General features: G+C 40.3%; 1 protein-coding gene across 1 annotated transcript in view; it reads right to left on the bottom strand.

Annotated features, from left to right (window-relative positions):
- Window positions 1-11492: 11492 nt before the first annotated feature.
- Window positions 11493-13901, bottom strand: part of LOC105476694 (hephaestin) — a 94282-nt gene continuing 91873 nt past the window's right edge. Inside the window, exon 22 of the mRNA XM_011732850.3 lies at window positions 11493-13644. The gene's annotated coding sequence lies outside the window, so the exon portion shown is untranslated. The remainder of the gene's footprint in view (window positions 13645-13901) is intronic.

The raw sequence follows: 13901 nt of genomic DNA on the forward strand, positions 1-13901 counted from the left end.
TGAGATTTTCTAGATATAGAATCATGTCATCTGCAAATAGATACACTTTGACGTTCTCTCTTCCTATATGAATGCTCTTTATTTTATTCCCTTGCCTGACTGCTCTGGTTTGGGCTTCCACTATGTTGAATAGAAGTGGTGAGAGAGGGCATCAATACCTTATGCTGATTTTAAGGGAAAATATTTCCAGCTTTTGCCTATTTGGTGTAATATTGGCGGTGCATTTGTCATAGATGACTTTTATTATTTTAAGATATGTTCCTTCAATACCTAATTTATTGAGAGTTTTTAATATAAAAGGGTATTGATATTTACTAAAAACCTTTTCAGCATTTATTGACATAGTCATGTGGTTTTTGTCTTCAGTTCTGTTTATGTGATGAATCACATTTATTGATTTGCATATGTTGAATCAATCTTGCATCCTGGAATGAAGCCTACTTGATGATGTGGATTGGCTTTGTGATGTGCTGCTGAATTTGGTTTGGAAGTATTTTGTTGACAATATTTGCATTGATGATCATCAAGAATATTGGCCTGAAATTTTTATTTTTTTGTCTCATCAGGTTTTGTTATCAAAATGATATTGGTCTCATAAAATGAGTTTGGAAAGGGTCCCTCCTTCTCAATTTTTAGAAATAGTTTTTTGTAGAAATGATACCATTGTTTTTGTAGAATTTGGCTGTGAATCCATCAGGTTTCAGGTTTTTTGTTTGTTTGTTTGTTTGTTTGTTTTTTGTAGGTAGACTATTCATTACTGATTCAATTTTGGAGCTTATTATTAGTCTGTTCAGGGAATTGATTTCTTCCTGGCTCAATCTTGTGAGGATGTAAGTATCCAGGAATTTATTCGTCTCTTCTAGGTTTTCTAGTTTGTGTGCATAGATGTGTTTGTAGTAGTTTTTGAGTGTTGTTTTTATTTCTGTGCAGTCAGTAGAAACATTCCCTTTACCATTTCTAATTGTGTTTATTTGGATCTTCTCCATCTTATTCCTTATTATTCCAGCTCATGTCCTGTTTTATTAATTTTTTCAAAAAACCAACTCTTGGATTCACTGATCTTTTGGATGGCTTTTCGTGTCTTAATTTTGTTCAGTTCAGCTCTATTTTTGTTGTTGTTGTTGTTGTTTCTTGTCTTCTGCTAGCTTTGGGGTTGATTTGTTCTTGCTTCTTAAGTTTTCAAGTTACATTATTGAGATCCAAGTTTTGGTGTTGGTATTTAATGCTATGAATTTCCCTCTTAACACTGCCTTAGCTGTGTCTCAGTGATTGTGGTATGTTTCATTTCATTATTTTAAAAGATCTTCTTGATTTCTGCCTTAATTTCATTATGTACCCCAAAATCATTCAGGAGCGTGTTGTTTAATTTCCATTTAATTTCATGGCTTTGACAAACTTTCACAGTGTTGACTTCCATTGTCATTGTGTTGTGGTTTGAGAGTATGTTAGGTATGAATTTGATGTTTTTTATATTTCATGAGAATTGTTTCATGTCTAATTTTGTGGTTGATTTTAGAGTATGTGCCATGTGGTGATGAGAAGAATATATATTCTGTTGCTTGGGGTTGAGGGTTCTGTAAACGTCTATCAGATGCATTTGGTCCAATGTTGAGTTTAGATCCTGAATATCTTTATTTTTTGCCTCATGATATATCTAACACTGTCAGTGGAGTATTGAAATCTCCCAGTATTATTGTGTGGGGATCTATGCCTCTTTGAAGGTCTCTAAGAACTTTTTATGAATCTGGATGATTATGTGTTAAGTGCATATATAATTAGGATCACTATTTCTTGTTGTTGAATTGAACTCTTTACCATTATGTAATGCCCTTCCTTGCTTTTTAAATTTTTGGTTTGAAATCTCCTTTGTCTGAATTAAGGATTGCAACACTTGCTTTTTTGTTTTGTTTTGTTTCCCATTGGCTTGGTATATTTTCCTCCATCCCTTTATTTTGAGCCTATGAGTGTCCTCACGTGTTAGATAGAGCTCTTGAAGACAGCATATCATCCAGTCTTGCTTCTTTATCCAGCTCACCACTCTGTACTTTTTAAGTGAGGCATTTTGCCCACTTATATAAAAGATTAGCATTGATATGTGTGAATTTGATCCCGCAATTGTGCTGTTAGCCTTGTTTGTGCAGTTGCTATGCATTGACACGGCTCTGTGTGTTTGAGTGTGTTTTTGCATTAACTGGTATCAGTTTTTCCTTTCCATATTTAGTGCACCTTTCAACATCTCTTATAAGGCAGGTCTGGTGGTAATAAATTCCCTCAACATTTGCTTGTCTGAAAAAGACATTATTTCTCTTTCACTTAGGAGGCTTAGTTTGGCTGGATGTGAAATTGTTGGTTGAAGATTTTTTTTTTCTTTAATAATGTTGAATGTAGGCTCCAAATGACTTCTGGCTTGTAGAGTTTCAGGTATAATGTTAGCCTGATGGGGTTACCTTTGTAGGTAACCTGCCCTTTTCTCCTAACTGATTTTAGCATTCTTTCTTTCATTTCAACCTTAGAATTTCTGAAAATTAAGTGTCCTGGAAATGATTTTCTTGTGTAGAATCTTGCAGGAGTTCTCTGCACTTGTTGAATTTGACTTTTGACATCTCTAGCAAGGTTGGTAAAGTTTTCATGGATGATATTCTGAAATATGTTTTCCAAGTTGTTTGCTATCTCCCCCTCCCTTTTAGGGATGCCAATAATTTGTAGATTTGGCTTTTTTACATAATCTCATACTTCTTTGAAAGATGCAGGTCAGCAATAGCTCAGTGCAATCAGCCCAGGATGGGGTACCTGTGCTGTGGGCCCAAGGTAGGCGTTCTCTGGTGATGAGCAGTAGCTGTGTGTGGGGGACTCATGGGGGACAGACTTGCCTCCTCTCCTTGGGTCCACTGCAGCTTGTTGGAGGTGTGGATAGGGGACTTAGAGTCTTTGCTCCTGCATTAGTCCATAAATGGCAGGAGCAATTCCACTGCAGAAGTAGTGGCAGAAAGGCTTTCAGTTGCTCCTGGAGGCTCTGTCCAGAGAGTTGCTGAGTTGTTACTGGCTCAATAGCTCTGGCAGGAAGTGGCTGGAGGCCCAGGTCTGGAGGACCTTTCTGGTGAGGAGAAACAGGAACAGGCAGTTATGTAACACTCTGGCCACTTTTCCACAGGGTTGCTGCAGTATGCTTGGAACCTGCTCCAGTCACCTCAGATTTTCCAGTACCTGGAAGTATCACCAGTAAAGGCGGTGAAACAGCAACAACGGCAGTCTGTTCCTCCCTCTGGGAGCTCTGTGTCAGGGAGATATGGGCCTGTTTCTAGCCCAAACACACCTATAGGAGGTGGCTGAAGACCCCAGTTGGGGGGTCCCACCCAGTGAGTAGGAACAGGATCAGTGATCCACTTTAAAAAGCAGTCTGGCCACATATTGGTAGAGCAGCTGTGCTGTGCTGGGGGTATGCTTAACCACACAAGTTGCCTCAGACACTCTGAAGCCTGAAGGCTGGAATAGATAGGTCACGCAGACAGAAAAGATAGTGGCCCACCCCTCCCTCTGGGAGCTCCATCCCAGGGAGGGTACAAATCTCTGTATGCTGTAGAATACCAACAGCAAAGGCTGGAGGCTCCAGTTGGATGTTCCCAAACCAGCGAGGAGAAATGAGATCAGGCACCAGATTAAAGCAGCAGCCTGGCCACGTTTTGGTAGAGCAGCTGGGCTGTGTTGATGGATCCCTTCTGCCGCCGATCAGCTTGGACTCTACAAAGCCTGAAGGTTGGAATGGCTAAGGCACCCAAACAGTAAAGATGGCAGTCCACCCCTCCTCCCAGGACCTCCTTCTTAGGGGGTGCAATGCTGTTACTGGAGGCTGGCTGGAATTACAAGCCAGTGGATCTTATCTTGTGACGTGCCATGTGCCATGGAAGTTGGGACTGCAGGCTGTTGCTGCTCAGCCCTGTGAATTTAGCCTCTTTCCCAGGGTCAATCAGTTATCCACCGATTTCCCTTATTTTCAGGTTATACACTTGACCAAAACTATGTCAAAGCCCACTTTGCCATTATATTTATAGGTGTAAATTTAACCTTCTTTCCACAGCATTTTCTCAGCTTATCTGGAATACTCCAGCGTTATTTCGACTACCCTGATGTATGGGGGTCTAACCTCCCACTTTGCCCAAGTTGCAGCTATTTTGCCAAAAAAAAACCAAATACCTAAGGCTCCAGGGTCTCCAAGCATACCTGAGCAGATGCCCTGCCAAGACTCCATGTAGCCCTGCATGTTCAGACTGAAGGCCACAGTGGAGTGGCTTCACCAGGTGATATCCTGACCTGAGGGCTGTAAAGATCCTTGGGAGAACCATGGTACCTCGGGGACAAACATTCACCCACCACTTCCCTAGGTGGGAGAAGTTCCCCTGGCTCTTTGTCGCCCCCAGGTGAGCCATTGTTCTGTCTTGCTTTTCTTCATTCTCCATGGGTCAAGTTGTTTCCTTGATTAGTCCCAATGTGAGTACCTGGATATTTCAGTTTAAAGTACTGTATTTCCTCGCCCCTTCCATTCCTCTCCATGAGAGAGAGAGCCATACACACTAGCTGCTTCTAGTGAGCCATCTTAGCCACTCCCTAACTTTTAGGCTTTTTTTTTTTTCTTTTTCATAAGTTCCAAACTGTTCTCTACAGTGGTTGTACTAATTTACATTCCTACCAAGAGTTATGAGGGTTACCTTTTCTCCTTTTCTCCACATCCTTGCCAGCATGTTATTGCTTATCTTTTGGATATAAGACATTTTATCTCGGGTGAGATGATATCTCACTGTAGTTTTGATTTGTATTTCTCTGATGACGGATGATGTTGAGTACCTTTTCACATGACTGTTTGCATTTATGTGTCTTCTTTTGAGGCATGTCTATTCAAATATTTTGCCAATTTTTGATTGGATTACTAGATTTTTTCCTGGAGACTTGTTTGAGCTCCTTATATATTCTGGTTATTAATCCCTTGTCAGATGGATAGTTTCCAAATATTTTCTTCTATTCTGTTTGGTGTCTCATCACTTCATTGATTGTTTCCTTTGCTTTGAAGAAGCTTTTTAACTTGATGTAGTCCCATTTGTCCATTTTGGCTTTGGTTGCCTGTGCTTGTAGGGTATTCCTTGAGGTATTTCTGCCCAGACCAATGTCATGGAGATGTTGCCTAATTTTTTCTTGTAGTAGTTTCATAGTTTGGGGTCTTAAATTTAAGTCTTTAGTCCATTTTTATTTGATTTTTATATATGGCAAGTGATAGTGGAACCAGTTTCATTCTTCCCCATAGGGATATCCAGTTTTCCCAGCACCATTTATTGAAGAGACTTTCTTTTTCCCAGTGTATGTTCTTGGCACTTTTGTTGAAAATGAGTTCACCACAGGTGTGTGGATTTGTTTCTGAGCTCTCTATTCTTTTCCAGTGGTCTATGTGACAGCTTTTGTTACTATAACTCTGTAGTATAATTTGAAATCAGGTAACGTAATTCCCCCAGTTTTCTTTTTCCTCGATAGCTGTGGGTATTCTGTGTCTTTTGTGGCTCTGTATAAATTTTAGGATTTTTTTTCTATTTCTGTGAGGAATGTCATTGGTATTTTGATAGGGATTTTATTGAATCTGTAGATTGCTTTGGGTCAGATGGTTGTGTTTTAAACTTAAGTGGTAGCAATGGAGATGGAAACAAATGGATAGCAATGGAGATAGAAACAAATGAATAAGATAATTATATTTTGGACATAAAACTAAGACTCACTGATGTGTTACACTGATAATTTCCAGCTTGAGGTGGCGGAGCAAGATGGCCGAATAGGAAGACCTCCAGTCTCCAGCTCCCAGCACGAGCAACACAGAAGACAAGAGATTGCTGCATTATCAACTGAGGTAGTCGGTTCATCTCACTGGGGAGTGCCGGACAATCGGTGCTGGTCAGATGCTGCACCCCGACCAGTGAGAGCTGAAGCAGGGCAAGGCATCACCTCACCTGGGAAGTGCAAGGGGGAAGAGAATCCCTTTTCCTAGCCAGGGGAACAGAGACACACAACACCTGGAAAATCAGGTAACTCCCTCCCCAATACTGCACTTTAAGCAAACAGGCACACTAGGAGATTATATCCCACACCTGGCTGGGAGGGTCCCATGCCCACGGACCCTCCCTCATTGCTAGCACACCAGTCTGTGATCTAACCGCAAGGCAGCAGCGAGGCTGGGGGAGGGGCACCCACCATTGCTGAGGCTTAAATAGGTAAACAAAGCCCTGGGAAGATCGAACTGGGTGGAGCTCACAGCAGCTGAAGGCGGCCTGCCAGTCTCTGTAGACTCCACCTCTGAGGACAGGGCACAGCTAAACAACAACAACAACAACAACAAAAGCAGCAGAAACCTCTGCAGACGCAAGCAACTCTGTCTGACAGCTTTGAAGAGAGTGGTGGATCTCCAAACACGGAGATTGAGATCTGAGAACGGACAGACTGCTTGCTCAAGTGGGTCCCCTGACCCCTGAGTAGCCTAACTGGGAGACATCCCCCACTAGGGGCAGACCGACACCCCACACCTCACACAGTGGAGTACAACCCTGAGAGGAAGCTTCCAAAGCAAGAATCAGACAGGTATACTCGCTGTTAAGCAGTAGTCAATCTTCTGCAGCCTCTGCTGATGACACCCAGGCAAACAGGGTCAGAGTGGACCTCAAGTAATCTCCAACAGACCTACAGCTGAGGGTCCTGATGGTTAGAAGGAAAACTAACAAACAGGAAGGACACCCACACCAAAACCCCATCAGTACGTCACCATCATCAAAGACCAGAGGCAGATAAAACCACAAAGATGGGGAAAAAGCAGGGCAGAAAAGCTGGAAATTCAAAAAATAAGAGCACATCTCCCTCTCCAAAGGAACGCAGCTCATCACCAGCAATGGATCAAAGCTGGATGGAGAATGACTTTGACGAGATGAGAGAAGAAGGCTTCAGTCCATCAAACTTCTCAGAGCTAAAGGAGGAATTACGTATCCAGTGCAAAGAAACTAAAAATCTTGAAAAAAGAGTGGAAGAATTGATAACCAGAATAATTAATGCAGAGAAGGCCATAAACGAACTGACAGAGATGAAAACCATGACACGAGAAATAAGTGACAAATGCACAAGCTTCAGTAACTGATTCAATCAACTGGAAGAAAGAGTATCAGCGATTGAGGATCAAATGAATGAAATGAAGCGAGAAGAGAAATCTAAAGAAAAAAGAAGCAAAAGAAATGAACAAAGCCTGCAAGAAGTATGGGATTATGTAAAAAGACCAAATCTACGTCTGATTGGGGTGCCTGAAAGTGAGGGGGAAAATGGAACCAAGTTGGAAAACACTCTTCAGGATATCATCCAGGAGAACTTCCCCAACCTAGTAGGGCAGGCCAACATTCAAATTCGGGAAATACACAGAACGCCACAAAGATACTCCTCGAGAAGAGCAACTCCAAGACACGTAATTGCCAGATTCACCAAAGTTGAAATGAAGGAAAAAATCTTAAGGGCAGCCAGAGAGAAAGGTTGGGTTACCCACAAAGGGAAGCCCATCAGACTAACAGCAGATCTCTTGGCAGAAACTCTCCAAGCCAGAAGAGAGTGGGGGCCAATATTCAACATTCTTAAAGAAAAGAATTTTCAACCCAGAATTTCATATCCAGCCAAACTAAGTTTCATAAGTGAAGGAGAAATAAAATCCTTTACAGATAAGCAAATGCTTAGAGATTTTGTCACCACCAGGCCTGCCTTACAAGAGACCCTGAAAGAAGCACTAAACATGGAGAGGAACAACCGGTACCAGCCATTGCAAAAACATGCCAAAATGTAAAGACCATCGAGGCTAGGAAGAAACTGCATCAACTAACAAGCAAAATAACCAGTTAATATCATAATGGAAGGATCAAGTTCACACATAACAATATTAACTTTAAATGTAAATGGATTAAATGCTCCAGTTAAAAGACACAGACTGGCAAACTGGATAAAGAGTCAAGACCCATCAGTCTGCTGTATTCAGGAGACCCATCTCACATGCAGAGACATACATAGACTCAAAATAAAGGTATGGAGGAAGATCTATGAAGCAAATGGAGAACAAAAAAAAGCAGGGGATGCAATACTAGTCTCTGATAAAACAAACTTTAAACCATCGAAGATCAAAAGAGACAAAGAAGGCCATTACATAATGGTAAAGGGATCAATTCGACAGGAAGAGCTAACTATCCTAAATATATATGCACCCAATATAGGAGCATCCAGATTCATAAAACAAGTCCTTAGAGACTTACAAAGAGACTTAGACTCCCATACAATAATAATGGGAGACTTCAAGACCCCACTGTCAACATTAGACAGATCAACGAGACAGAAAGCTAACAAGGATATCCAGGAATTGAACTCATCTCTGCAGCAAGCAGACCTAATAGACATCTACAGAAATCTGTACCCCAAATCAACAGAATATACATTCTACTCAGCACCACATCACACTTATTTCAAAATTGACCACATAATTGGAAGTAAAGCACTCCTCAGCAAATGTACAAGAACAGAAATTATAACAAACTGTCTCTCAGACCACAGTGCAATCAAACTAGAACTCAGGACTAAGAAACTCAATCAAAATCGCTCAACTACACGGAAACTGAATAACCTGCTCCTGAATGACTACTGGGTAGACAACAAAATGAAGGCAGGAATAAAGATGTTCTTTGAAACCAATGAGAACAAAGATACAACATACCAGAATCTCTGGGACACATTTAAAGCAGTGTGTAGAGGGAATTTATAGCACTAAATGCCCACAAGAGGAAGCAGGAAAGATCTAAAATTGACACCCTAATATCACAATTAAAAGAACTAGAGAAGCAACAGCAAACACATTCAAAAGCTAGCAGAAGGCAAGAAATAACTAAGATCAGAGCAGAACTGAAGGAGATAGAGACACAAAAAACCCTCCAAAACATCAGTGAATCCAGGAGTTGGTTTTTTGAAAACATCAACAAAATTGATAGACCGCCAGTAAGACTAATAAATAAGAAAAGAGAGAAGAATTTAATAGACGTAATAAAAAATGATAAAGGGGATATCACCACAGACCCCACAGAAATACAAACTACCATCAGAGAATACTATAAACACCTCTATACAAATAAAGTAGAAAATCTAGAAGAAATGGATAATTTCCTGGACACTTACACTCTCCCAAGACTAAATCAGGAAGAAGCTGAATCCTTGAATAGACCAATAGCAGGCTCTGAAATTGAGGCAATAATTAATAGCATACCAACCAAAAAAAGTCCAGGACCAGATGGATTCACAGCTGAATTCTACCAGAGGTACAAGGAGGAGCTGGTACCATTCCTTCCGAAACTATTCCAATCAATAGAAAACAAGGGAATCCTCCCTAGCTCATTTTATGAGGCCAACATCATCCTGATACCAAAGCCTGGCAGAGACACAACAAAAAAAGAGAATTTTAGACCAATATCCCTGATGAACATTGATGCAATAATCCTCAATAAAATACTGGCAAACCGGATCCAGCAGCACATCAAAAAGCTTATCCACCATGATCAAGTGGGCTTCATCCCTGGGATGCAAGGCTAGTTCAACATTCGCAAATCAATAAACGTAATCCAGCATATAAACAGAACCAAAGACAAAAACCACATGATTATCTCAATAGACACAGAAAAGGCCTTGGACAAAATTCAACAGCCCTTCATGCTAAAAACTCTCAATAAATTCGGTATTGATGGAACGTACCTCAAAATAATAAGAGCTATTTATGACAAACCCACAGCCAATATCATACTGAATGGGCAAAAACTGGAAAAATTCCCTTTGAAAACTGGCACAAGACAGGGATGCCCTCTCTCACCACTCCTATTCAACATGGTGTTGGAAGTTCTGGCTGGGGCAATCAGGCAAGAGAAAGAAATCAAGGGTATTCAGTTAGGAAAAGAAGAAGTCAAATTGTCCTTGTTGGCAGATGACATGATTGTATATTTAGAAAACCCCATTGTCTCAGCCCAAAATCTCCCTAAGCTGATAAGAAACTTCAGCAAAGTCTCAGGATACAAAATTAATGTGCAAAAGTCACAAGCATTCTTATACACCAGTAACAGACAAACATAGAGCCAAATCATGAATGAACTTCCATTTACAATTGCTTCAAAGAGAATAAAATAGCTAGGAATCCAACTTACAAGGGATGTAAAGGACCTCTTCAAGGAGAACTACAAACCCCTGCTCAGTGAAATAAAAGAGGACATAAACAAATGGAAAAACATACCATGCTCATGGATAGGAAGAGTCAATATCATCAAAATGGCCATACTGCCCAAGGTAATTTATAGATTCAATGCCATCCTCATTGAGCTACCAATGAGTTTCTTCACAGAATTGGAAAATATTGCTTTAAAGTTCGTATGGAACCAAAAAAGAGCCCACATCTCCAAGAAAATCCTAAGTCAAAAGAACAAAGCTGGAGGCATCACGCTACCTCACTTCAAACTGTACTACAAGGCTACAGTAACCAAAACAGCATGGTACTGGTACCAAAACAGAGATATAGACCAATGGAACAGAACAGAGTCCTCAGAAATAATACCACACATCTACAGCCATCTGATCTTTGATAAACATGAGAAAAACAAGAAATGGGGAAAGGATTCCCTATTTAATAAATTGTGCTGGGATAATTGGCTAGCCATAAGTAGAAAGCTGAAACTGGATCCTTTCCTTACTCCTTATAAAAAAATTAATTCAAGATGGATTAGAGACTTAAATGTTAGACCTAATACCATAAAAACCCTAGAAGAAAACCTAGGTAATACCATTGAGGACATAGGCATGGGCAAGGACTTCATGTCTAAAACACCAAAAGCAACGGCAGCAAAAGCCAAAATTGACAAATGGGATCTCATTAAACTAAAGAGCTTCTGCACAGCAAAAGAAACTACCATCAGAGTGAACAGGTAACCTACAAAATGGGAGAAAATTTTTGCAATCTACTCATTAGGCAAAGGGCTAATATCTAGAACCTGCAAAAACTCAAACAAATTTACAAGAAAAAAACAAACAACCCCATCAAAATTGGGCAAAGGATATGAATAGACATTTCTCAAAAGAGGACATTCATACAGCCAACAGACACATGAAAAAATGCTCATCATCACTGGCCATCAGAGAAATGCAAATCAAAACCACAATGAGATATCTTCTCACACCAGTTACAATGGCAATCATTAAAAAGTCAGGAAACAATAGGTGCTGGAGAGGATGTGGAGAAATAGGAACACTTTTACACTGTTGGTGTTGGTGGGATTGTAAACTAGTTCAACCGTTATGGAAAACACTATGGCGATTCCTCAAGGATCTAGAACTAGAAGTACCATACGACCCAGCCATACCATTACTGGGTATATACCCAAAGGATTATAAATCATGCTGCTATAAAGACACATGCACACATATATTTATTGTGGCACTATTCACAATAGCAAAGACTTGGAATCAACCCCAATGTCCATCCGTGACAGACTGGATTAAGAAAATGTGGCACATATACACCATGGAATACTACGCAGCCATAAAATAGAATGAGTTTGTGTCCTTTGTAGGGACATGGATGCAGCTGGAAACCATCATTCTCAGCAAACTATCGCAAGAACAGAAAACCAAACACCACATGTTCTCACTCATAGGTGGGAACTGAGCAATGAGATCACTTGGACTCGGGAAGGGGAACATCACACACTGGGGCCTATCAGGGGGAGGGGGGAGGGGGCGCGATTGCATTGAGAGTTATACCCGTTGTAAATGACGAGTTGATGGGTGCTGACGAGTTGATGGGTGCAGCACACCAACATGGCACAAGTATACATATGTAACAAACCTGCACGTTATGCACATGTACCTTAGTATAAAGTATAAAAAAAAAGTATTAAAAAAAAATTCCAGCTTGAGCAACTGAATAAATGGCAATGTCACTTGACTATCAAAAATAGCTACTTGCATCCCTACTTGGAGCAAACTTACAACAGAAATATATTTCTTTCTTAAATACATGGGCTCTGAGTTTCTATTCCTTGACCTGGAGTAAGATTACAGAATAAGAAGAAATGCACTCCATCTCATCCACCACTCCTAGTCTCTTAGATTTACAATTGAGACCAAGCTAAGAACCTCCCAGTTGCATGTAAAATATAACCATTAATTGACTGGAATTCCTAGCATGTACTTCGTCTTCATTAACATCCATGTTAACTGCAGGCCAAAAGAGTTCTGCTGCTGTTAAATGCATTGATTCTTCAATGGCTTAAATACTAACCCTTGGATAACTAGCCATCTAAATCCCCCTTCCACCCACATTGTATTTCTGAGATTCTCAGTAAAGCTCTCCAGGAACCCACTGACCATGGAAAAATAAGAGGAATAATACCCTCTGGATTGTGTTTTCCCCTCCAAACTTTAACATTATATTTTAACTGAACACCAGCTCTGTGGGTTTCTACATTTTATCTGCAAGAGGTTGCTATCTAGACAGACAGATTGCTGGACAGACAGAAAAGCTGGAATCAATATGGGTAAGGTGGATGGAGATTAGTGGATGTTTTCATGATATAGGAGGATGAAATAGGTATTTGGAGTCAAATAGATGAATATTTGAATCCCTGTTCAACTTCTAGCTGAGGGGTCTTGGATGAAGTTACTTAATGTCCATAAGTTTTGTTCATTCAAATGTATTAAGTGTATAACATTACTCAAATGTAAAATGTCTTGCTCTGATGTAATCCCAATGCAATCAGGAATTAAAATGCTTTTTAAAGTGTAAAACAGTGCATAATTGAATTATCATCTTTACTCTCCTTGATATCTCTTCTATTCTCCACTTGCCATGTGGTACAGTATTATGGATACTGCAGTGGGGTGGGCCATCTTACCCAATTTAAAATTTATCACTTATCTGTGCTCTCTAACCAATATTTTACAGAGCCTCAAATTTGCATGTAACAAAGGAATATTGCTGTAAAATACCAGAAAGAATGACTCCATCCTATAAGGAAGCCCCCAAAGTTGCAACTAGACCTTTCACACCACCACTGCCAAAAAGGCCCCACAAGATATAGTCCTACTTCTCCTGTCCCACTGGACAAGTTTGAGTCTCATCTCAGACTTCTATTTCCCTCTGACAAATTTTCTTGGCATGCAGAAAATTTTTGTCATTTATGCGATAGCTCCTTTTCTAGGGTGGTACCCAACACTCTTTGATGCTTCCTCTGGAACAGTTTCCTCATTTCTAAAACAAAAACTTGTAGGTTCTATAAAGGCTAGACAAATGCATACTATACTCACTCACACCCTAAGTGTTTTCTGTTTCAATCACAGAGACAGAAGTCACAGAGACCATCAAAAATCACCAAATTCAGTCTTTCAGGGTTCTAACAAGTACTTTAATGGATAGGGTTTGCTGTCTAAAACTTGAAGAGGTGACTCAACATTCCTTTCAGTGCCACTGTTCAGGAACCTGGAGGACTGCCTTTCTTGAGGAGCTTCTGGCTCCAGAGGTTGTACGTGCTCACAGCAGCAACAACCCATTCACCACTTCTCCAAAATAGTTCACTGCCAAGGAGAATCAAAATTCAATTTGGATTCCCAGTCCTCAGACTACCTTCAATTTCCCATCAAGCCTAAATTCTTAGCCTTTAATTTAAATGTGGGTTATCTTAACAGCTCACTTGGCCTCAGTTCAAAGTGAACTTTCCTGAGTCCTTGAAAGAAGCAGAAACCCAATCAATGAGTTTTTCTCTTAGTATCCACTTTGTGAGAAGGATACATTTCTAGAAATTTCAAGACCTTCCAAGTGTCAGAAGGCAATA

The sequence above is a fragment of the Macaca nemestrina genome, chromosome X (assembly GCF_043159975.1).
Source record: "Macaca nemestrina isolate mMacNem1 chromosome X, mMacNem.hap1, whole genome shotgun sequence".
Lineage (NCBI taxonomy): Eukaryota > Metazoa > Chordata > Mammalia > Primates > Cercopithecidae > Macaca > Macaca nemestrina.